At 46.1% G+C, this 18176-nt stretch overlaps 1 protein-coding gene across 4 annotated transcripts in view; it reads right to left on the bottom strand.

Moving 5' to 3' along the window:
• The window catches only part of osbpl6 (oxysterol binding protein-like 6), a 334262-nt gene extending 332969 nt beyond the window's left edge, over positions 1 to 1293 (bottom strand). For 2 of the 4 annotated variants that reach the window (XM_072477126.1, XM_072477154.1), the window contains exon 1: positions 802 to 1293. The gene's annotated coding sequence lies outside the window, so the exon portion shown is untranslated. The remainder of the gene's footprint in view (positions 1 to 801) is intronic. The other 2 variants (XM_072477136.1, XM_072477145.1) reach the window with 2 other exon arrangements.
• Positions 1294 to 18176: the final 16883 nt, after the last annotated feature.

Raw genomic sequence — 18176 nt, 5'->3', positions numbered from 1 at the left:
GGACATTAGAAAATGCACTGCAAGTCCTTGATTATTTGTAAGAAGTTCCACAAGAGAACAACTCAAAGTACGTGATAAAAGTATCATCTATTCCATTTTGAGTTCAAGTATAATCTACAGATTTATTAATACAACAATCTTAAAACAGTATTCAATATTTATCATTGTAAATATGCATTGAGAAAAACTTCTTAAATTGCATTTTTTTTCATAAATAATTATTTAGAAGCAACTTTCCAATGGATTTTTGAGCTCATCTTCAGCTTTGAAAAAAATCTGTATTAGGGCATTCTTTTTTTACACAATGACATCATATAACATGCCACGTCAAAGTCACTGGGTTAGCTACTATTTAAAATAAGTGAATTTTGAGGAAATTGGATCAAGGCAGAGAATAACCAGATTTGTGACTCTATTCTGAAAAATGATTATTCATAATTAATTAACTTAATGTCTTTGCAGAATATACCTTGCTGATATTTGAGATTTGTCTCTTCTACCATTTTGCTAACGGGAACATAAAGAAAATCTAGCTGTACCATACCAAAAGATGCCTTTCAAATATAAATTGTTTACTTATTTCCCACAAATTTAAATATGCAAATACTATTTCCATCTTTCAGAGACTTACTATCCGATGATGTCACTCAAACTAAATTACATATTTAAAGAACATTTGCAATGGCCTTACATTTCAGTGCTTCACAAAAAAAGTTCACACTTAAAAAATACCTCAGTATGATGCATCTTGACTGCACACATAGAACACTACTTGCATTCATCACAATGCTAGTCTCTTACCCTCCAAAGTATTTCGCATGTAACCTGTCTTTACAGTATCTGCAATGCTGTCACTGGTCCTTTCTGGGTTTCGCTGTATCCAACATCCTGGTTGCAGTCTACGGTAACCTTTACATTCACCTTGCTCTGCGGCTTTACACAACGTAGGCGGAAACTTTCCGACATACAATCTGTCTTTGCACCAACCGAACAATAGACATTAAGTTTGCAATAATAACTGGCAATCAAATGCCATTTTACGAGACAGCACAGGCCACACACAGCACACTGTGGAAACCTCAGCCGGCTCGTGTGGAACAGAAACGCACCTACCACACAAGTCACTGACTGGGATTTCTCCTCGAATGCACCACACGGTTCAATCGAAGGCAGGGCGACCCTAAACGGGCTTGTATTTTTTTTTGACTGAAAACGGCTGTCAATCGGCGCGTCGCTCCGTACTATCAATGAGATGTGATGTGCTGCAATCCACCCACCCGCTCCTCCCTGCAGTGAAAGCAAGGGACTGGAGCCGGCAAAACACACAAGACTGGATCACAGCACATCGGATCGAACTGCACCAGCTCCGTGACCGCGGAGTGGATCCGACTGGACGGGATTGTCATGGATCGTCACATGCCAAACCTGAGGTTTCATTCTTTTCGCTGGGTTTTAAGTTGTTCTCGGAAATTTGAAACGGGTAAAGACAGATAGTGGTATCATACATATTTCTCTCTCACATCGTTTAAAATATTACATCTTTTACTTTTCCTTTTACTGACCAAAGCACAATTTCTGAGTGTTACTTCACTGGCTTCACTCTTTTTAGTCAACGCAGACTTGATGGGTCTTCCTTCTGTGTTGTAAAATTTCTATGTGTTGCATATGTGCAATTGTAATATGAAAGATTTTGTTTATAAAATGCTCATCTTTTTAAATGGACACAAGGGGCTCGATTCTCCAATCGCGGGACAGAGTGTCCGCGCCGTCGTGAACGCCGTCACGTTTCACGACAGCGTGAAACGGGCGCAGGCACTAGCCCCCTGCATGGCACTGGAGCGGTTCACGCCGCTCCAGCCTCACTTCCTGGCGCGCACTGGGGGCGATGCCAACCTGCACATGCACAGTGGTGACGGGCCAACACGCGCATGCGCGGTGGCTTTACGTAACGTGCCGGCCCCGACACAACATAGCGCGGGGGTTCTGGGGCCGGCCGCGCAACAAAGTAGGCCGGGGGGGGGGGGAAAGAGAGGCCGGCCCGCTGATCAGTGGGCCCCGATCGGTGGGCCAGACCCCATCGGAGGCCCCCCCCCGGAGCCCCCCTCCCCCTTCCCCTTCCCCCCCCCCCCCCCACAGGCCGCCCCCGACCCTTCACGCAGAGTTCCCGCCAGCAGCGACCAGGTGTGGACAGCGCCGGCGGGACTCTGCTTTTTCCGCGTGGCCGCTCGGCCCATCCGGGCTGGAGAATCGGCGGCCCGGCCTCATACAGTGGGGCCTCAGAGTACCTCGGAGAATCGCACGCCGCCATTGGGGCGGCGTGGCGTGGTTGCGCCGATTCTCCGGCCCGGCGCGGGACTGGGAGTATCGCGCCCAATGAGTCTTAAAGATGGCTGCCAAAAGTCATCTGACCTTTTTCAACTGTAATGTGGTCAAGCTGTAGAAGGTTTTAAGTGGAGCGCAGGTAAACATATCCAGACCTGTAAAAACATTTGAAATTCAATCCACATTTCACAACACACAAGGAGTAGGAGCAGGAGTAGACCATATGGCCCCTCAAGCCTGCTCTGCCATTCAGTACGTTCATGGCCGGTCTTGGGTTTCAACTCAATTTCTCCACCATCCCTCCATGTCTCTTAATCCCTGAGACCAAAAATCTGTCTGCAGCCTTAAATGTGCTCAATGGTGGAGCATCTACAATCCTCTGGGGTAGAGAATTCCAAAGATTCACAGCCTTTTGAGTGAGACAATTTCTCCTCATCTCAGTCCTCCATGATTGGCCCTTTATTTTGAGACTGTACGCCTGTGGAAACAATCTCTCAGCGCCTACCCTATCAAGCCTCTTCATAATTTGGTAGGTGACAATGAGATCACCTCTCATTCATCTAAACCCCAGATAATTTAAGTTCAATTTACTTAACCTTTCATCACAGAACAACCCCCATATCCCAAAGACCAGTTTAATAAATATTCACGGCACTGCCCCCAATGCAAGTGTATCCTTTTTGAAATGTGGAGACCAGATGCAGTATGCCAGATGTGGTCTCACCAAAACCCTATACAATCACAGCAAAACATCTTTATTCTTGTACTCCAATCTGCTTGCAATAAAGGCCATCATATATTTTGCCTTCTTGATTGTTTCCTGCATCTTTGTGGTAACTTTCTGTGTTCATTGTACTGTAGCCATCTGGGATGGCCACTTCCAACGAGGTACAGAGAAACTCGCAAAGCCTGGTGGGTAAAATGGACAAGCCAAGACTCAGACAGGCTCAGAGCCTGAAATGCATATTCGTAAGCAAGAAATCCAGACGGTATCAAAACTCCATCCAATTAGCATTTTAATGGGGCCGATTAGCATTTGATGTCCCATCTTCCCCAAAACAAAGGACTGATACTCAAGCAACCGGGCCAGTCTCAGACATTTCGGCGCCACTCCCTGTTCAAGGGAAACGCAAACAACAGGGTCAGTGACCGCTTGGGACATGCCCATCAATCCAAATCCACGCCACTTATTGGTGAAGGAATCGAACGGAGTGATCAGGGATCACCCAATTAGTAAGGCCCAAATCGAAGGACCGGCCAAAAAAGCGCGAAAACCCCCTGAGTATAAGAAGAAGAGTCCACCATATGTTCGTTCTCTTGGCTCTTGGCCTTGGTACCCCGATCATGGCCATCGCTAGTTGCAGCAACACCAGAAGCGAGTCCAAGTTCAACGCCCGCTACCAGACGGATGAGCCCAGCTGAGCAGCAGTTACTCCTTCGAATCTGAGAGATCCAGAATTGAACAGCGGCCACTGTTTTCTGATCTAAGCCGACGTTAAGTACAGGTTGTCTTAGTTGATGGATGTAGTTAACCAGTAGTGTACATCATACAGCGGGACATCGAAACAAACCTGTTGAACTTTAACCTGGTGTTGTAAGACTTCTTACTGTGCTCACCCCAGTCCAACGCCGGCATCTCCACATCTTAACCAGTAGTGTTTATGTTTCATGACTAATTGTGTGTAAATAAAGTACCCTTGACCTTGAACTAACTAACTGGTGTTTGGCTCTTTGATCAATAGCCGGTTGAAACTTGTGGTTGTATCATTTGATACGTGGCGACTCTAAGCATTCGGACATAGCTAACATAGAAAGAAAGGCAAATTCACTGATTGCCATAATTGGAACAGAGCCATAGAAAAGACAAAGTAGAAAAGAAAAAGGCAACAGTACAAGCACATCCAAATCGCTTTGAACATTAACACTTACAAATTTCTACCTTTTCATACATACTCTGCTTTTCAATTCTTATAACCAAAGTGAATAACTTCACAATTCCCGACATTGTACTCCATGGCATGGTAGCACATTGGTTAGCACTGTTGCTTCACAGTGCCAGGGTCCCAGGTTCGATTCCCGGCTTGGGTCACTGTCTGTGCGGAGTGTGCACGTTCTCCCAGTGTCTGCGTCGGTTTCCTCCCACAAGTCCCAAAGGCATGCTGTTAGGTGAATTGGACATTCTGAATTCTCCCTCAGTGTACCCGAAAAGGCGCCGGAGTGTGGTGACTAGGGGCTTTTCACAGTAACTTCATTGCAGTGTTAATGTAAGCCTACTTGTGACAATAAAGATTATCACCTGCTATCGTGTTGCCCATCGCTTAACCGGTCTCTCACAACAAGGTCCCTCACTTTCCCTTACACCCCACACTATTCATTCCCATTTATTGTGTATTCCTTTGCCTTGTTTGACTTCCTCAAATGCATCACCTCATGCTTCTCTTGGTTGAATTTCATTTGCCACTTTTCTGCCAACCTGGCCAATCCATTGATATGTTTCTGCAGTCTACAGCAATCCTCTCACTACCAACCTCACAGCCAATTTATATGTCATCTGCAAACTTCCTGTTTGTTTCCCTTACATTTTCATCCAAATAATTAATATATACCACAAAAGCAGGGAATCCTGTGGGTGAAGACTGGAAATCAACCTTCCAGTTACAAAAACACCAATCAGCAATTACCCTTTGTTTTCTGCCACTGAGCCAATTTCCACCCACACAGATTCTACTTCATGATCTTCAGAAGCCAAATCTTTTCTCACTTATGTCCTTATGTCATCTTTTACTATCAGGGCTATCCCTCCTCTGTCATTATGTCTATCTTTCCAAAATATTGTGTATCCTGACACAGCAGCACAGTGGTTAGCACTGCTGCATCACAGCGCCAGGGACTTGGGTTCAATTCCAGCCTTGGGTGACTGTGTGGCGTTTGAACTTTCTACCTGTTTCTGCATGGGTGTCCTCCGCCCGGGTTCCTCCCACAGTCCAAAGATGTGTGGGTTAGGTGGATTGGCCATGCTAAATTGCCCCTTAGTGTCCAAAGATGTGCAGGTTCGGTGTGATTACAGGGATAGGGTGGGTTCTCACTTTGTAATTATGTTTCTGTAATGGTGATTAAATCTAAATCATCTGCCTCTGCTTGTTCTATTAGTTAATCTATCTTGGTGCAGGTGCTTTGTGTTTTCAGATGAAGAAACGTCAATTTCAATTTGTCAATGTACAATTTCTTTTGAACTCTCTGGCCCTTCCCGTTCCGCTCTGCTTGTATTTACTCACATTGCTATGATGTCTGATGTCTCCACCTTTGGATTCCTAACTCTCCCTTCACTTGAACCTTCCTCCCACTCTGATTATTTAAAGTCCTGTCCACAGTCTGAGACACTGGTCCCAGCCCAGTTCAAGAGACTCCCATCCCTGAGTATTGATATCATTGCCCAATGAATTTAAACCCATTCTTCCCACATCAATCTTTGAGCCACATATTTAATTCTCTCATCTGTTTGACCCTATGAGAGGTATGGACAGGGTGGATAGCAACAAGCTTTTTCCAAGAGTGGGGGTGTCAATTACAATGGGTCACGATTTCAAGGTGAGAGGGGGAAAGTTTAAGGGAGATGTGCGTGGAAAGTTTTTTACGCAGAGGGTGGTGGGTGCCTGGAACGCTTTGACAGCGGAGGTGGTAGAGGCGGGCACGATAGCATCATTTAAGATGCATCTGGACAGATATATGAACGGGCGGGGAACAGAGGGAAGTAGATCCTTGGAAAATAGGCAACAGGTTTAGATAAAGGATCTGGATCTGCGCAGGCTGGGAGGGCCGAAAGGCCTGTTCCTGTACTGTAATTTTCTTTGTTCTTTGTTCTTTGTTCTATGCTTATTGACGTGTGGCCCTGGTAACAATTCAGAGATGATTTCCTTCTTATGTTCTGAATTTTAATTTGGTCCCTAACCCCACAGATTTTCTCAGTAGGATATCATCCCTGGTTCTGCCTATGGACCACGACAACTGGATCCTCCCCTTCCAGGTTCCTGCGCGGAGATATTTTTATCCCGGGTACCAGGCAGGCATCACATCCTTCGGAGCTCCTGGTCACGGCGACAGGGAACAGTATCTATCCCCCAACTATTCTGTCTCCTATCACTACCACATTCCTCTTTGCTCCACTCACTTAAATGGCATTATTTACCATGGTGCCCTGGTCAATCTGCTCATCCACTTTGCAGTCCTTCTCCTCACCCACACAGGTATCAAGCATCTCGTACCTATTGGATAAAGTCAGGGGCAGAGGCTTCTCCATCACTACATGCTAGTTCCCCATATCTGCCTGACACTCTGCTGTCCTTGACCATTGATCAATTCCAAGGTTTTACCTCCTGTAACAAAGTGTCCAAATAATTTTCCCCATCCCTGATGCCGCGCAATGTCTGCAACTCAGGCTCCAACTCAACACTCTGAGCCAAAGTTGCCTAAGCACTGACTGCAGATATGGTTGTCTGGTATTGCAGTGCATCCCACATATCCCAGATACTGTAGTCATGGCACACCACTAGCCCTGCCATTTCTATCCAACCTTATTTATTTAATTAGTCAATTCGATAATAATTTACACAGGCAGTTATACTCACCTAACTTGGAGACAAATAAAAATAACTCCCCAACTACCAGAGGCTGAAAAAAGAAGCACCGCTTTCTCCCTCTCCATCAAATTCCCACCTTAACCAATTTCCCAACTATATATTTTGTCTATGTCTCACTGTGATGTAGTCAACTTTCTATGCCACCCAAGGGGTAAACAGAAACTCAGTGAGACTTCCCTGGATCTGTGACTAGCTCTTTCCTGTCTCCACGAACCTGGGAGAATGGGAACTCTTCAAGTTAATGACTGAGATATTTAAAAGATTAACTACCTTGACAAACAGGAGAATGAATGGAACTATGCCCTCAAGCTAAACAATTACCTAATATGGAAGCATGATTTGACAGTAGATATTTTAAGTCTTGAAACGGCATAAAATCTGGCTGCGAACAACCATTTTATGCGCAGAATCCCAGGAAGAACTCTGAGAAACCACTTCAGAGAGGGTTCTCGGTCAAGGGAATAAAAAGAGGAAAGTGGTAAGAAATAAACTGCTGTTGTGCTGTAAGAGTCCAGACCACCTGCACAAGCCATAACTGCAGAATTAATGAGGAGGAGGAAACTGCCCCTCTCTCTCTCTTAAAAAAGCTGCTGAGTCCGCCTGAAAATACAAACTCCAACTTCTCAACTATAGAAGCCATCGCAGCTGCTGGACCGAACCTCCGGTTTCAACCCATTCATTTTGGAAAGAAGGAATTCAACCAATGGTCCTGCAATAATGGGTGTGATTCTCCGGCCTCGTTGCGCTCTTGCTCAAGCGTAACGAGGCCGGTGAATAGCGGGAGAGGCCAAAAACAAGATTTGCATCAGGCATCAAACATTTTGCAATGCAACCATCCCACTCCCATAGGCGAAATTGTGATCACGCCATAGTGTGGCGAGAAACCAATTATCACCACTTAATCCCCATTTCCATACAATCAACAAGAGCGACCCCATATCCAACAGCCTCCTGTCATTCAGCAACCTCCCCAGCACGTGGCCATGTTGGTGCCAATTAGTACTCCTTTTTAAAGACATGAACCTGGCAGAAGCACTTCTGTGGGGAGCCTAGAAGATGAGTAACCATCTTTGCTCATAGGCAAAGAGCCAGAGGGTGCTGGGCTTGCCACCCCAGTGCTCGGTGGGTGGTGGGGGACCCTCTGAAGGAGTGGGCTGCCATGGGGGTGTGGGGGAAAGGCACTGGGGGAGCAAACTGGGGGCCAATCGTTCGCGGCACCACCATGCCAACCTCTGGATCCCAACAATATTCCGGGTGCAATGCCTGTCCCTGCCTGTGTGCCCCACCGATCATCCATAATCCCCACCGACTGCTGAATCCTCTGCCCGTGCAACTGAAGGCTATCGCTAATAGGGAATTGGTTAAGTGAGCACTTCACACATGCCAAGTGGATTCCTGTGGGTGGGCGGGCCATGTAGCATGTGGGAGTCATTGCCTAGAATCCCAATCACACCTTGATACCTGGACACTGTGCTTGAACACTGCTGGAGGCAACACCACACATGCAGCAGCAAACATCCAAACACCCAGGGGATGGGACACAGTTCCGAGGACACATAGACAGCCGAAAGCTGGGTGAGCGCCACGGGGAGGGGGGTGGGGAATGTGCCTGGAGAGATGGGCAAAGGATCCAGGGGTCACCCCACATTGCACAAGAAAGTGGTAGAGACATCATAATGGTTGTGCAAAACGTTGTTTAATGTGCTGTACTCCAAACTCCCCTAGCCCCCAGTCCGACGTCGTGCACCAGACTCTCCACTGCGGTCACCACCCTAGCAGTTTTGGTCTTGGTGCCACTCATTGCCGTCTCCACATCTTGCACCTGTAGCCTCTGGGACTCCTCCAAGCGGCTATGGATCTGCTGGAATGACATTGACATCTAACTCTGAACATGCTGGCAGCTCCCTATCATCTTCATCAGCTCCGGGTAACCCACTTCAAGAGGCTCAGCATCAGGCTGGGACCCAGCTGAGTCCTGGGATCCAGCAGACCTCTGCTGCTGTCTTGCCTATTGTACATCAACAGCTGTGTGCTGCTCACCAGAATGTGCCCCAGAAGCCTGACCACTAACATGTCCTACCGAGGCATGTGTATCTGCGCTGGTGCGGGGTGGGGATGACAGCTGTGCTGTGACCACAGTGGCATCCTCGGAGCTCTCCCCCGAAGTGTTCTCCTCAGAGTCAGGAGAGGGGGGCTCCTGGGTTGGACTGGCTCCGTTGCCTGGAGGACCTGTAGGAGAATGGACATGTGGTCAGTGGGAGGGATGGGTCAGTCAGCAAGGCGATCAGTATTCACATTTGACAGGTCCTCCGGTGGGACCCGGTGGTTCCTCACTTCTGTGCGTTCTCCAGCCCCCACGTGGCCACCCAAGTCACCTCCAGGTCCTCTCCTCGAAGGAGGTGAGCATTCTTATATCTGCCACCCCTCCGCCAGTCTGGGCCCTCTCCCGCCGATTGTGGGAGAGCTTTTCCTGAGGAGACACAGAAAGGGTATGGTTAGCCACACACATGGTTCACTTTGGTGGGAGAGAGGGTATGAAGGCAGGTTGGGAGGGGCGGGAGGGCTAGGGGTCACTTGGCGAGTTGGGTGATGGTGAGGGGGGGGCGGCGTTGGAGCCTCCTCACCCGTGCTGCCCGCCGTAGGTCGTTGACCTTCCTGCACTGCTGGCAAGTCCTCTTGGTCACACTGTTGGAACTAACGGCTGCCACCACCTCACCCCAGGCAGCAATGGCTGCCTTGTGGCTCGCCCTCTGGGACCCCCGCGTCCAGGAGCCTCCCCGAGTTAGCGTCCCTGAATCCTGTGGCAGCTCTTCTCGGCCCATTGTTGCGAGCAGTCTGGTGTTGGCTGAGCAAGTGAAGTTTGAGTGCTGCTTAACCTCTTTAGCGGGGGGCTGGCGAGTGCGGTCTCAGCGAATCAATTGGTGAGGCGTTATTTGTGTGAGAAGCCCGTGAGGTCGCGTTAAACCAATTACCGTTGAATTGCATTGCTGGTTTCGCTGGGCCGTGCACCGGGAAGCTGCTGGTTTCGCTGGGCCGTGCACCGGGAAGCTCGTGGCAATTCCCACTCGCTACTGCGCTTGGAAATGTTACCGGAGAATCACGCCCAATATCTCTCAGAAACTGATTTGAAATCTGATAATTAAGTATCTTATCTTTATCTGTTTTTAATCTTATGTGCCCCGCTGGGCATGTTTTCGATGGTAAATACATGTAAAATAGGGCAGATATCCAGCCCACCACCTTCCTACCCACCCTGAGCTCACCCCTATAACATCAAAGTCAGCAGCCCATCCTCCATACTTAAATAAATAATCAAGGGTCAATTTAGCTTGTTAATGACCCCGCTAATACGCTGCCCACAACATAATATGGTTGACATTGCAGGAGCGGGCAGGCCGCATTTGTTAAAAAGTTTTAAAATCAACCGATAGGGAGGTAGCATCTTTGAGGGATGTGCTTTGTGGATCGGGGGAAGCCCCCCGGAAATGGTAACCCCCTTTCTGCTGTCCAAAACCCCCAGACCCTGCCCCCTCCTTAAACTGGCCAAACCCTCCCTGACCAATAACATGGATTTCCCTCACTCCATGATCCATTGATCCACCTTGTTGGGACTGGTTGCTATCCTGGCAGTGTCACTGGGACTGCTGGAGCTGCCAGCCAATCAACCAAGGGTGGGGCGTCTTGCTCAATGAGGCATGGAAGTCCCACTGTCAGTCAACTTAGCCCACCCGAAGTGTGTTCTGCTGCAGGGCATGCTGGTGTGGAGGGAGTCAGCTTCTAGCCGACTTTCCTTCCAGAGGTTGAGTCATCTGCCCCATCCCCTTTAATACGCAGGCCTTTGTATCTTTATTTCTGTTAATAATTTTAGCATAGAATCATAGAATCTACAGTGCAGAAGGAGGCCATTAGGCCCATCGAGTCTACACCAACCCCTGAAAGAGCACCCTACGTAAGCCCACACCTCCACCCTTTCCCCAGAACCCACCAACCCCATCTAACCTTTGAACACTACAGGGCAATTTAGCACAGCCAATCCACCTAACCTGCACATGTTTGGACTGTGGGAGGAAACCGGATCACCTGGAGGAAACCCACGCACACACAGGGAGAACGTGCAGACTTCACACAGACAGTGACCCAAGCTGAGAATCGAACCCGGTCCTTGGTGCTGTGAAGCAATAGTGCTAACCACTGTGTTACCGTGCTGCCTCTTTGAACTCAGTAACTTTCAGCCGTATTTTTTGCAATAAACTAACCTTTATCGTGATTAAGACTAATCCTTGCCTGCTGGGTTATTTTTAAATTGAACCATTCATAAATTAAAAGGGGGCTGTATATGCACACAAATTCTTAGCTCATTGATCACTTTAAGGAAATACCTTTTACATGGTCAAGACACATATTCTGATGTAGCATGCCTGACATCCCATGGAAATTAACATTGAATCAGAGATAGAAATTCATCACAATTAATGCAAGCAAAATAATATTTTTTTAAAAAATATTTTTATTCAATTTTAGCAAATTTTCAACAAAACCCCCCCTTACAGAAAAAAGAAAAGCATAAAACACACAGATCAACATCATACAGTTATATCGCGAAATCCCCCAATGTACAAACTCCCCCATGAAAAAACAATAAACACATACCCGAAACCCCCCCCTCCCGCTCCCCCCTCCCCCCCGGGTTGCTGCTGCTGCTGACCACCTCCTAATGTTCCGCTAGAAAGTCTAGGAACGGTTGCCACCACCTGAAGAACCCTTGCACAGACCCTCGCAAGGCAAACTTTACCCTCTCCAATTTAATGAACCCTGCCATGTTGCTGATCCAGGCTTCTACGCTTGGGGGCTTCTCATCCTTTCACTGTAGCAGAATCCTTCGCCGGGCTACCAGGGACGCAAAGACCAGAATACCGGCCTCTTTCGCCTCCTGCACTCCCGGCTCATCCAATACCCCAAATAATGCTAACCCCCAACTCGGCTTGACCCGGGTGTTCACCACCTTAGACACAGTCCTCGCAAAGCCCCTCCAAAACCCATCCAGCGCCGGACACGCCCAGAACATATGGACATGGTTTGCTGGGCTCCCCAAGCACCTCACACACCTGTCCTCTACCCCAAAACACCGACTCAACCTCGCCCCTGTCATATGCGCTCTGTGAAGAACCTTAAATTGTATCAGGCTAAGCCTGGCGCAAGAGGAGGAAGAATTAACCCTACCCAGGGCATCAGCCCACAGACCCTCATCTATCTCTTCCCCAAGCTCCTCCTCCCATTTACCCTTTAGCTCCTCCACCGAGGTCTCCTCCACTTCCTGCATCTCCTGATAGATCGCCGAGACCTTGCCTTCTCCAACCCACACCCCCGAGAGCACCGTATCTTGAATCTTACGTGCTGGAAGCAGTGGAAATTCGCTCACCTGCCGTCTCACGAATGTCCTCACCTGCATGTACCTGAAGGCGTTTCCGGGGGGCAGGCCAAATTTCTCCTCCAGCGCCCCAAGGCTCGCATCTATTAACAGACCCCCCCATTCTTTTAATTCCTACCCGATGCCAGCTCAAAAAACCCCCATCCATTCTCCCTGGGACGAACCGATGGTTCTCTCAGATCGGGGACCAAACCGAGGCCTCTACCTCATCCCTGTGGCGCCTCCTACTGCCCCTAAAATTTCAGAGTCGCCACCACCACCGGACTCGTGGTGTACCTTGTCGGCGGGAGCGGCAGCTGTGCTGTCACCAGCGCTCTCAGACTCGTGCCCACACAGGACGCCATTTCCAGCCTCTTCCACGCCGACCCCTCCCCCTCCATTGCCCACTTATGGATAACAAAATAATATTAATGAAGAAAGTGTTGGCACTAAAGAGTACCAAACTCCCCAGGACCAGATGATTTCCATCATGTACTTTTAAAGGAAATAAGTGAGGACATTGAAGATGCCCTAACTATAACCTTCCAAAGTTCACTAAATTCAGGAGCCATTCCTTAAACTGGAAAATTAACCATGTCACTCGGGGCCAATGCAACCACTAGGCAAACTAGGTAGTCTACTAGAGCGGCAAAAATCTGAATGAACTATTCATGGAATTACCACCTCAGGATACAAAAAGGCTTCAGCAGTGGAAATGAAGGGTCTAGATCTAGCATTGATTATACAAATAGATTTCTATGTATTTAGATTGCAGTCTTTCCCAAAATTTCCTATTATATTTCCTATTTCTCATTCTGTTTAAGCAACAGTTTTTTTAAAATTTGTACATCTACATGATTATTCCAAAACTGCAAATCATTAAATTGTGTCAAAGAACATAACTTAATCTAAACCACTCTACCTTAATGATAATTGATTGTGTAAATTGCACATATAACTGTCCAGTAACTGCTGCAGGAACACATAGTATTACATCATGTGAGCAATATCACTTTTTATAACGTGCATTTCTTTCAGTATTTTATTGTTAGCCTCTGTCTGCTGTTGAGTGAAGAGTCAAGAGCTCTTCTCCGTTTCCCAAACACCTTTATTGTCCCTTGAACACACTCTGCACCAAACTCTATTATCACATTACATGCCCCAAAGGCCACCTGTAGCCTCTTTACATATCAGTGTCAATTATTGGATCAATGAGACATCTAATTGGAATGTTTCTTAACCCATTCCTTAACAGTCTCCCCTTCCTTGGAGAAAAAAAATTATTTGGTGAAAACAAAATTTCAAGAAGCCTCAAAAACACACGCAATTTCCCCCCCCTCTTTTTTGGGGGGAAGGAAAAAACCCAAACCGTCACAGAAACAGGCGCCCTTCATTAACAATATCCAAAAGTTTCTGTGAACTAGCTCTTCTTTTCGTTAAACAGTCGGACAAGCTATCCAATTTAATTTTTGCTATCTCCCCTCTGTCCAACGTCTGTTTTAACTTGCAATGTCTATCCTTAACATTTTTTCATTGACACTTTTTGTAGAGTGCGCATTTTCCCATAGGAATTTATTGTCAATGTGACACTCAATGGGCATGTTACCCAAATCCCCTAATCCCAAAATGTCTTTCAATATCTGAGATATATAAAAGGCCATATCCACCGCCTCTACAAGGCTTAAAGTCTCAGCAGCCAAAGTACTTTTGACCACTCTCCTTATTTTTTTTTGTTTCCCACACAAGAGGGCAACATTTACCATTGTTCCCCAAAAAGAAAATTATCAAACCTCCTGCGCTTGAAACTCCATCACATAAATTTGCATTGGACGCATCACTATAAACTATGAGTTTCAAGTGCCTAAGATCACCTAAAAGCGGGAAGCTCAAAACACACTCCTGCATTTTTAGTTTGACCAATGCTTTATTTGCTCTCATTATGTCTTCCACTTTAGGCTCATTCATTTTTGTACTCAACTCTAAGACTTCAAAACTAATATCTGGTCTAGTTTGTCAACCTAACCAATTCAGTTGCCCAATTAAACTTTGTGGTTGCTCTTTTTCCATCTTTGAAACCACTGCGTCTTTTTGTGATACCCGACCATGACTAATTGCTATTGGGCTGATACTCTCCAAATAAGATTGCTGGCGTAAAGTTGCCCTTAACCTAGTCTGTCCGATTTCCAGTCTGATATATTTAAATGCACCGGAAGCCTGACTTCCAACCCTGAATTCTTTCCTCAAGCCAGAGATTCCAATAGCTTCAAAATCACTAGTCCCACCCCACAAAAAATCATCGACATGCATCATAAAGATGCCAGAAAGATTTCCCTTATAGTGCCAGTAAAACGTTGCCGGATCTGCTTTCAACTGGCAACAGCCTAACTTTAACAAAACTGACCTTACCGAAAAATACCAGACTCTAGATGCATCATTTAATCCCTATACATGTTTGTTCAACTTCCAGAGCACCCCTTCTGTGTTAGCTGCCTCTTTAGGAGGACGGAGAAAAATGTCTCTCTGAAGCTGATGCCCCTGCAAAAAGGCAGCTTTTATATCCACAGATTTGCTAATAGAGCTAAGAAGATCATTAAAATAACCTTTCCTGTTGTAGGTGAATCTACCCTTAAATCCTGATCGTCTATGTTTTCTTCAAATCCCCTTGCCACAAGCCTGGCCTTTGCCTTATAAGTTCCATCCGGAAGAACCTTTTCCATGCAAATCCATCTGTGGCATAGAGCTCTTTGCCCCCTATCTGGTACTTCCGTGTATACCCCACATTCACTCCAACTATGCAGTTCTTGCTGTTTAGCATGTTTGATAACTTTTTCATCTAATTTATTGGAGGCTACCAAAATCTCACGTGCATGTGGACTTCTACTCCTAGTAGCATTCGTAGTCTTACCCATGTTCCGAGACCTTGACAAACCACATCCCCTATCCCGCCTGGTATCTTGTTCTGTACTGCTACTGCTTGATCTTTCCCTTCTGCTGTGGGATGTCCTTTCAATGGTTCTCAACTTTTTCCTGTGAACCTGTTCACTATCCGATGTACTATCTGAACTGTCACTGCGTTTCTGTGCCCTCCATTTTTGAACTCAACTGTTCCCAATCCATTGTCTTGATACTCTCCCCTGTATGCTGTACATTCAACCAGTATTTATACTTTCCAGTGGTCTTCCCTGCTCTATAATAACAGTCGCATCCTTCCATTGACTAGACCCTTCAAGCAAGTACATCACTTTTGTACCAACTTTTGGCAGTTGTCCTTTAGGAAAAATGGCCTGTTCTAATTCATCAGACGTATTGTGTTCATCTACAGAAACCCTGTCTATATCAGTTAACTGGCCCTCATAGTTTTGTAACACGTGCGTACCAGAGGACACTGGTTCCTCATCATGTCTGTCTGCTCTTTCTAAATTTGAAAATTTGTAATCTGTACCCATTATCCTTGATGAATGTACCCTAACAGTCTGATTGCCATGTTGCAAAATAGTTGTTTTGTCATCTATGCCTATGATCTTCCCTGGGCCAATAAATTCATTAAAATTGTCAATCTGATAGTAGTTTAGGGCAGCACAGTAGCACAAGTGGATAGCACTGTGGCTTCACAGCGCCAGGGACCCAGGTTCGATTCCCCACTGGGTCATAGTCTGTACAGGATCTGCATGTTCTCCCCGTTCTCCTCCGGGTGCTCCGTTTCCTCCCACAGTCCAAAGACATGCAGGTTAGGTGGATTGGCCATGGTAAATTGCCCTTAGTGACCAAAAATATTAGGAAGGGTTATTGGGTTACGGGGATAGGGTGGAAGTGAGGGCTTAAGTGGGTTGGTGCAGACTCGATGGGCCGAATGGTCTCCTTCTGCACTGTATGTTCTATGTATACATGTTTCCTTGCTGAAAAACGGTATTTGATGGCCGTACATTATGCCTTAAAGCTCTGCGAATTCTTTCAGAGACTTCTGCTTCCAAAAAAGGCTTTTCTACTGCTATGTAATGCACTTAAATGCTCAGCAAAACAGAGCTAATTGTAGTCCCTTCCCAAGCTGGAGGCTGGTCATCCAAAATGGATGGAATTTTAGGATTTCTACCAAATACTAATTGATAGGGACTATAGCCCCCAACCATCTGCAACAACATCTTCGCATGTACCGCCCATGCTAAGGCTGAATTTATCTTGCAATTTGGTCTATCTGCCAAAATTTTCCGGAGCATGTCATCTATTACTGCATCGTTTCTTTCACACACACCATTACTGAATGGGCTTTCCGCAGCCATATTCATAACAGTGATATTTACGCTTTCACGCATATCCATAAACTCATCATTAGCAAATTCTCCCCCGTTGCCTGTAAGGAATTTTGCCGGTGGCCCCATTCCTGTCCCTATCCATTTTTCCACGATCTGATCCAGGATTACCCTCTTTTCTTTGCTTTGTACAATGGTTGATTTACTAAATCTGGTTGCTAAATCTACAAAATGCAAAATAAATATATTGTTGGCTTTATCCCAGATCTTAAGGTCCATGGCCACAATGTTGTTAAAATTCCTGGCCAAAGGTAGGGTTACTATCGGTCGTGATGGTGTCCTTCTGTACTTCCTACAAACCTCACAGCGGTCACTAACCTGTTCTATCAGCTTAGTATAGTCTTCATCCCTTACCCCTGCATCCTTTTAATAAAATTTGCAGCCTCCAAGGAGACGGATGCGCAAATTGCCTGTGCAGTTTTAATACAACACTCTTTTTATCAGCAAAATTTCCATTTCCAGCTGCCAATAACACATCCTTAACAACTGCACCTGAAATATTATTTGTCAGTAATGGAATACAATAGTGTCTCGACTGTGTAAATTGTAAGTCCACCGTCTTTCCAAAAACTGTTGCCTTATCCTGTTCTATATCCAGTTTCATGTGTGCTTTCTTCATCGACGGTCTGCTCAGAAGCAAAGGTATCTCACTCGATGACAACACCTGTGCTAATGAAATGATTCACTCCAGCAATATTACAAGGGATCCCCACTCTTTACTGCGACTTCAGAGTATTATCATCCCCAAACCTGAAACTTGTGGAACTTTCAAATTCCTTAACCTTGTTACAATTTTCAGCATTCAAAGAGTCCAGGTAACATTTTAACCAGTCAATTCCACACACAGTAGATGTGCAGCCACTGTCCAGTACAGCACAATTGAAGGATTCTGCAACCAACACCCTCATTACCGGCGTAAAACTGCTTGTCAATAGGACAATGCCTTCTTTCTGGTCACTATCTTTTTCCTCTTCCGACTCTTCCATGTCATGTGTAGCTTCAAACACTCTGTTGTAACATGTTCGACAGTTGAAAGTATAATGGTATTGAGAGTCACACCGAAAACATCGATTTATCATGCCCCGGGCATTTCTGGGGTTCATTTCCCTATTTCCATTCTCCATGTCCCTCCTCCTATAATAATAATAATAATCGCTTATTGTCACAAATACACTTCAACGAAGTTACTGTGAAATGCCCTAGTAGGTTTTAAGTGGGTTTCTGTCCTCATAATTTCCGGGTCCCGATCTCCTTCCATATTCTCGTACCCTGTTTGGAGCCGTACGATCTTGCCATCCTTTCAGTAGTGTATCTTCCACAGTCTGCTTTATTGCTGACTGACCCATTTGTGACATGAGAGCCATAGGAATTGAATGTTTCCCCAGAAACTTCTTTAAGGCCTCTATCATCTGATCGAATAAGGTATCATTATCCGCAAACTTAACTCCTGTCATAACCAGGAGCCTATCCATATCGGAATCTGTAGCACAGTCCAGTAACTTA

Source organism: Scyliorhinus torazame, chromosome 2, assembly GCF_047496885.1.
Source record: "Scyliorhinus torazame isolate Kashiwa2021f chromosome 2, sScyTor2.1, whole genome shotgun sequence".
NCBI classification, from domain to species: domain Eukaryota; kingdom Metazoa; phylum Chordata; class Chondrichthyes; order Carcharhiniformes; family Scyliorhinidae; genus Scyliorhinus; species Scyliorhinus torazame.
Note: the sequence above shows the minus strand (reverse complement) of the source record. Positions and strands in the feature narration are given on the sequence as shown.